Genomic DNA, 6447 nt, shown 5'->3' with positions numbered 1-6447 from the left:
CGTAATTTATTCAAGTTTTCTGACAAATTTCCTGTCGATAGCGTAGCTTGAATCCGCGACCGACGCTTTCGGCGTTGGTTCGCACGCCCACCACCAGCGGTCCTCCGCTGTCGTCCAGTACCGGGCTGTTTCGGGTGTAATCTTCGGTGGTGGCGCCATCGTTCAGTCGGTCCCCGCACAGCCGCAGGTAGTTTATGGCGATGAAATCGTCCGGGCAGTTGTAGATCTCAACGCCGGCCGTGCCCGGGCGGATCAAGCTGGCGCCATCTGAGTGTGAGGTGAGATAATGATTTCAATGTTCAAAAGAACATTTGATGATTAATTGATGAATTGAAGAAATACCTTCGTCTAGATTGACTAGTTGGAACTGATTTTCTTCGCCATTTTCGCCGATGTTTTCGAATGTAACGGCGCAGAAGTTTGGTGCACGTCGGATACAGATGGCGTAGTTTAGGTTGTTCTGAAGGGAGAGCCATGTATTAGTACAGTGGATCTTGGAAATATTCTTGGAGAGATCCTTGAGGAAATCGCTCAAAATACCTGAAAAAAAGGTAATTGAACTGTCTTAAGAGCTTCTATAAAATCTGAAGAGATTCCCATACGAGTCTTAAAAGTTTGAGTTTCTGTAGAGTAATTTCTATAAAAAAAATCCTGGACGGAACTTTGGTACTGTTTTTGGAGTCTTTAGGACGTTGTGGAATTCCTGAATGATTTTTTTTTTGCCCGATGGGTTCGAAGACCCTATGAAAGGGATGGATCTTTGATCAGATGTCCTAGGAGTTGTAAGAAACGACAGCCCGGCAGGGCGGCCTAGAGCAGGGTACTTACACTATTCTTGGATTTCGGATGGAATTAATTGTAAAAAGGGGAAATATTTCAATTTAAAAATTCTATATTCTAATCTGACCTTCTTTCTCCTCCCTTACTACGGCACTGGTCTCGTTGGTCGACTCGTTGGGGCCCTTCGATGAACAGCAGCAGTGGCGGTGGTCGTTGGCTTTCTCGCTCCGCACTGGCTGTGCGAAGCTCCTTCTTCTGTTTCTTCTTCTTCTTCACTCACTTCACTGGGCAATAAAACTGCACGAAGCAGCTATCCTTGACTATTAGCTAGGGGGAGGAGATTGACTCCTTTGTCGGACCCCCCCTAGCGACGTTGGTGTCGAAACACCGGACCAACTACTCGCCATAGAAGGCCCTGATAGAAACCGCAGTTTACTACCACAGACGGTAAGCCCCTTTTTACACGTCTGTCTTCGTTCTCCTTGGCGATTAACTGTGGGGGCGAGAAACTCTATTGACTGAGCCCCCACAGTGAGAACGGCGGGTATAGGACGCTTGACGAGACCGCCAGGAAGCGAAAACTCCTTAACGATTAGCTTCCCACTATGGCGGCGGTCCTTACCCTTTTTTTACAGCACTTTCACTGCACTTTTCCCCGTTCCCGAACCACGGGCCGGCACTTTCCGGTGGGGAACCACTTAATCTTACTCCCGATCGTGCTGGGAACAATCTTCCAGCTTTCGTTTACCGCTTTTTGCACGTTTTCACTCGCGAAACGGCACTTTTCGGGCGGTACTTGACGAAATTCCAAAAAGAACGCGACCGTCGCAATCCGTGGTTCGAAACTTTCTCCCTTAAAACGTCATCGTCCGACCAACATACAAAGCATCGTCTCCTGCCACCGTGCTCGACTGTTATGCTGTTTTATGCTCAGTGTCACTTTTTGTGCAACGGGAGGAGAACGAGAATTAATTTTATTGCACAAAAATCAAAACGATAAACTTTTCCCTATATTTCAAATACTCTACCTATACATTTCAAATAAAAATAAATTCAAAAAAACCAACAAATTAAAATATTTTCAAAACACGGTGGTGGATTATGTTGCCAACCAATACTACACGCTAACATTAAAGTACCCATTAAATGAGTTCCATGTACCCATTTTCGAGAAAAGTGGTTTAACTCATTAAAAGAGTAAAGTCGCTTTACCCATTAAGGCTGTGAACCGTTTCACCAGTTCGTTTAACTATTAGTTAAAATTTGACACTTCAATAGTTATTTTCCCCTCAAATGGTTAAATTGAACATCGCAGTCGACCCATTTGAGCTTTGACAGTCGAGTAGTTATTTCAGAACAAAGTTGACAGATGGTTAGTTATTCTCAAATTCACGGGAGCAAAAATAGATTTCGAACTGTCAAGTTTAACCATGCTCCAGAGCAGGGTTATTTCTAACCGGAGGGGAAATAACTATCGAGCTGTCAAATTTTAACTAAAAGTTAAACGAACTGGTGAAACGGTTCACAGCCTAAAGAGTATCTTCGAACTTCAAATAATGGGTATTTTTCACTCTTGGTTTTCAAAACAAAAAATGGGTAGTAAAACCTCACTTTTTATGAATGCTGCCGCAGATTGAGCTTTTTTCAAGATTTAAAGAAAAGACCAGGAAAAAGTATAAAACACTATTTAAAACTTATAACACAATGTAATATATTTATCACAGACAAACAGACGTCACACTCTCATCGATGTCCATCGACCACCTTTTTAACGGTCGATTCAAATATATGTTAGGTGGCCAATCCACCACCCGCAGCGCTCGCATCGTTTTTGTTCGTGTTTGACGTTTACGCACTACCGCCACCTGTTGGCCCATCGGCCAAACACAGTGATTTTAGCATTGGGCGTACATGTTCTCGCGACTATGATTTTGATCGCGATTTGTTCTAAGTGTTACGTCTGTTTGTCTGTGTATTTATCATTCATATACAAATTATATGATCCTTTTCTCTTCCTGGAAGTTCCCAAACACACTGGGCCATGCTATTGAAGATGCTGGTTTACTTTGTCTGCGCCAAATCATTCTCCTTGGAGCCGGCCCAACCCACTTAAAGACAACTTATTCCACGGGTACACAGCCGTCCGTGTCCATGTCCGCTATAGCGGACAATAAGAATATTCTAGGGTTACTACACGCTTCCAAAGGTATGTTAAAATGTCTGAAACAAAGAACTGAATTGTGAAGATCGTCATTCCAAAAGAAAATACCGGCATTACTTACGTGTCTGTATGTGTCGATGGTTAGTTTTTTACGTTATATCACAGAGAAACAGACGTAACACTTAGAATAAATCGCGATCAAAATCATAGTCGCGAAAACATGTACGCCCAATGCTAAAAACACTGTAGTTGGCCGATGGACCAACAGGTGGCGGTAATGTGTAAACGTCAAACGCGAACAAAAACGACGCGAGCGCTGCGGATGGTCGATTGACCACCTACAAGATATTCGAATCGATCGTTAAAAAGTTGGTCGATGAACAGCGATGAGAGTGTGACGTCTGTTTGCCTGTGGTTATATTTTAGAGGCAGTACTTATATTATATGTATTAAACTATTTACTCGGAGATTTTTACATTGAAAATCAAGTTATCATTAATACCGGATAGCAGCGAGGGAAAACACAAACAATGGAGGTTATGATGGCACCAAACTAGCATGTGCACTAATTACCCATTATTTTTGCGAGAGAGGATACTTTAAAATGGGGCTTATATACCCTTTTTCATGTCATTGAAAAATACCCTTCTTCTGACATTTCCATACTGATTAAAAAAATGGGTACATGGAACTCATTTAAAGGGTACTTTAATATTAGCGTGTATTACTTCAGACCAAAACAACACAACACTGTGACATTAAACACGCCACGTGAAAAACACTCAAATGTGGGTAAATAACACACGGAAAACAACGTGGGTAAAAATAGGTGTAAAATACACACTACACAAAAATTACTCAAAATAGCTTAATTGTAACCACAGGTTACAAAGTCAGGATCATTTTATGCTTCCTGGTAGTGCACAGAGCTTAAATTCAAATTGCACTGCTGTTTGTTGTTTGCTCCGTGAAAATTGTGCCTCTAAAAATATTGGCCTTTTGCGCGGACTTAGCCGGTTAGGTCGGTTTTTGTGTGAATGTTTCAGGGAGTCTCAGAAAGGCCCTCCGAGAGCGAGTTCAAGAGTTGCGAAAATGAAGGAATTTCTAAAGAAACTTGTAAAATAATGCTCGATGAGATTCCCTGACAATTCGTTGAAGAAATCATTTTAAATCCACATCCAGCGGCGGCGGTAGCGCGCACAGAATATGCGCGCAATTTAAACGCAACGTCAAACTTCAAGTAGACTTGGATTTTTTCGTTGTCCAAAGACGCAAATGTTCCAAATTTTCTAAATATGAACCATTTGGTTTATAAATTTTCATTATAAATAACTACGACTGTATATCATCATTTTCAGATAAACTCATTCCGTGTTTTTTTTCTTGCAGAGCACAATACATTCGAGAAATTGTAAAAATGCCTTGAACTAGAAATTTGTGAATGAGTTGTTGGAAATCCAACCAATAAGGTATTATTCCTTGAGGAATCCTTATAGATATCATAGAAACATTCCTTCAAAACATATGAAATTCCAAAAAGAATATTCGCAAGATTTATTCGAGAATTTCTATCATGGGTATGGATCCGGTATAGTGGTTAGAACACAGTTATTTTGCGCCGAGGACGTGGGATCGATTCCCATCCCCGATATAGTCACTTATGACGTCCCAGACAACCCGAAGTCGCATGAAAGTTCACGTAACAACTCGTATATTCACACAAATTACATCAAATCCGCAAAACACGGTGGATAAAATCATCAGATTGATGAGTTTCCTCGCATAAAACGCTTATTTTCTGAGTTCACCTCCCCCCCTTTTCATACTACGAGTAGTCATACTTCCCGTTCTTATTGTTTCAAGGCAAATGGAAAAAATCCTGCCGCCACAGGAAACTTCTACTCCGCCTCTTCGTCTACCGAAAATTCTAACGGAAAATCATCAGATAATGTACCTACTTCTAGTAATATGTCTCCCTTTGATTTTAATTTTCAACCCGAACAATTGAATCAAATGATTGATGCAATGTTCAAAACCACCACTATGACTGAAGCAGTCCAAGTTGGTGTAAAATTTACTAATCAAATTGTTATTGGATTACGTTTTTCTAATGAATCCAATAAATAATTTAACTATTTTAAATTGGAATGCTCGTCCCTTGAATGGTAAAGAGGACGAGCTGTTTAGTTTTCTAACAGCTAATAACATACATAAAGCAGTTTTTTTTTATTTGAAAGTAAAATTTATCCATTGGACCCTGGCTCTAAGCCCTTTTGGAAATTATCTAAAATTATCTGAAGCCAATCCAGCTTTTTACGAGCGTTAATGGCCGCCACAATCAGGCTCGCTTTCTGGTAGGGATCAAACGATCTGGCATTTGGGTTGGTTCGTTTGACAGCTATGCGATAAGTTTTCGATCGATCTTATCGATTTGCTATCAAACGACCCAAGCCAAATGTCAGATCTCCTAGTCCCTACCAGAAAGCGAGCTTCTTTGGGGCGGCCATTAGCGCTCGTAAAAACCTGGATACCGGCATTCAAAGAGGAAAACAAATTATTACTAACAAATTGCGAAAAAGCTCAAAAACTTGCTATGCAGTTTGAAAGCGTGCACAATTCAAATTTAGGGCTTACTAGTCCAATAGAAAATCAAGTTACTCAGGATTTGGAAAACATTCTCGATCAAGAGAATCGTTTTCGAAAATGCCTGGGAAACAGGCGTGGAAGAAGTGAGAACTTATTTAAAAATAAAAAAATATGAAAGCTCCTGGCGATGATGGAATTTCCTACATCCTCATCAAGAAATTTCCAGAAACTAGCTTATCGTTCTTAGTTGATATATTTGACAAATGTTTTCAATTAGCATATTTTCTTGAAAAATGCTATGGTTGTACCAATTTTAAAACCAGACAAAAATCCTGCAGAAGCTTCTAGCTATCGTCCAATCAGTTTGCTTTCCTCCATCAGTAAACTTTTTGAAAAGGTCATTTTGAACACAATGATGGTCCAGATCATCGAAAATTCAATTTTTGCCAATGAACAGTTTGGATTCCGCCATGGACATTCGACCACTCATCAAATTTTAAGTGTAAATTTGATCCGTTCCAACAAATCTGAAGGCTATTCTACTGGTCTTGCTCTTCTAGACATAGAAAAAGCATTCGACAGTGTTTGGCATGAAGGTTTGATCGTAAAATTAAGAAACTTTAATTTTCCAACATACATTATTAGAATAATCCAAAGTTATCTGTCAAATCTTACACTTCAGGTTAATTATCAGAAATCCAGGTCTGAAAGACTTTCTGTAAGAGCTGGTGTTCCTCAAGGCAGCATTTTGGGGCCAATATTATACAATTCAAGCATAACTTTTCAAATCGGCGTAACTAACACTCGGAAAGTTTTGAGAAAAATGCGATGCAATATATTGTGAAGCATTTTCAATCATGTTTAAAATGTTTTGCATTTTTTCTATTGCTGTGTCTACTATAAGTTGAAAAAAAGAACAC

This window comes from Aedes aegypti, chromosome 1 (assembly GCF_002204515.2).
Source record: "Aedes aegypti strain LVP_AGWG chromosome 1, AaegL5.0 Primary Assembly, whole genome shotgun sequence".
NCBI lineage: Eukaryota > Metazoa > Arthropoda > Insecta > Diptera > Culicidae > Aedes > Aedes aegypti.
The sequence above is the reverse complement of the archived record's forward strand: the minus strand, read 5'-3'. Positions refer to the sequence as shown.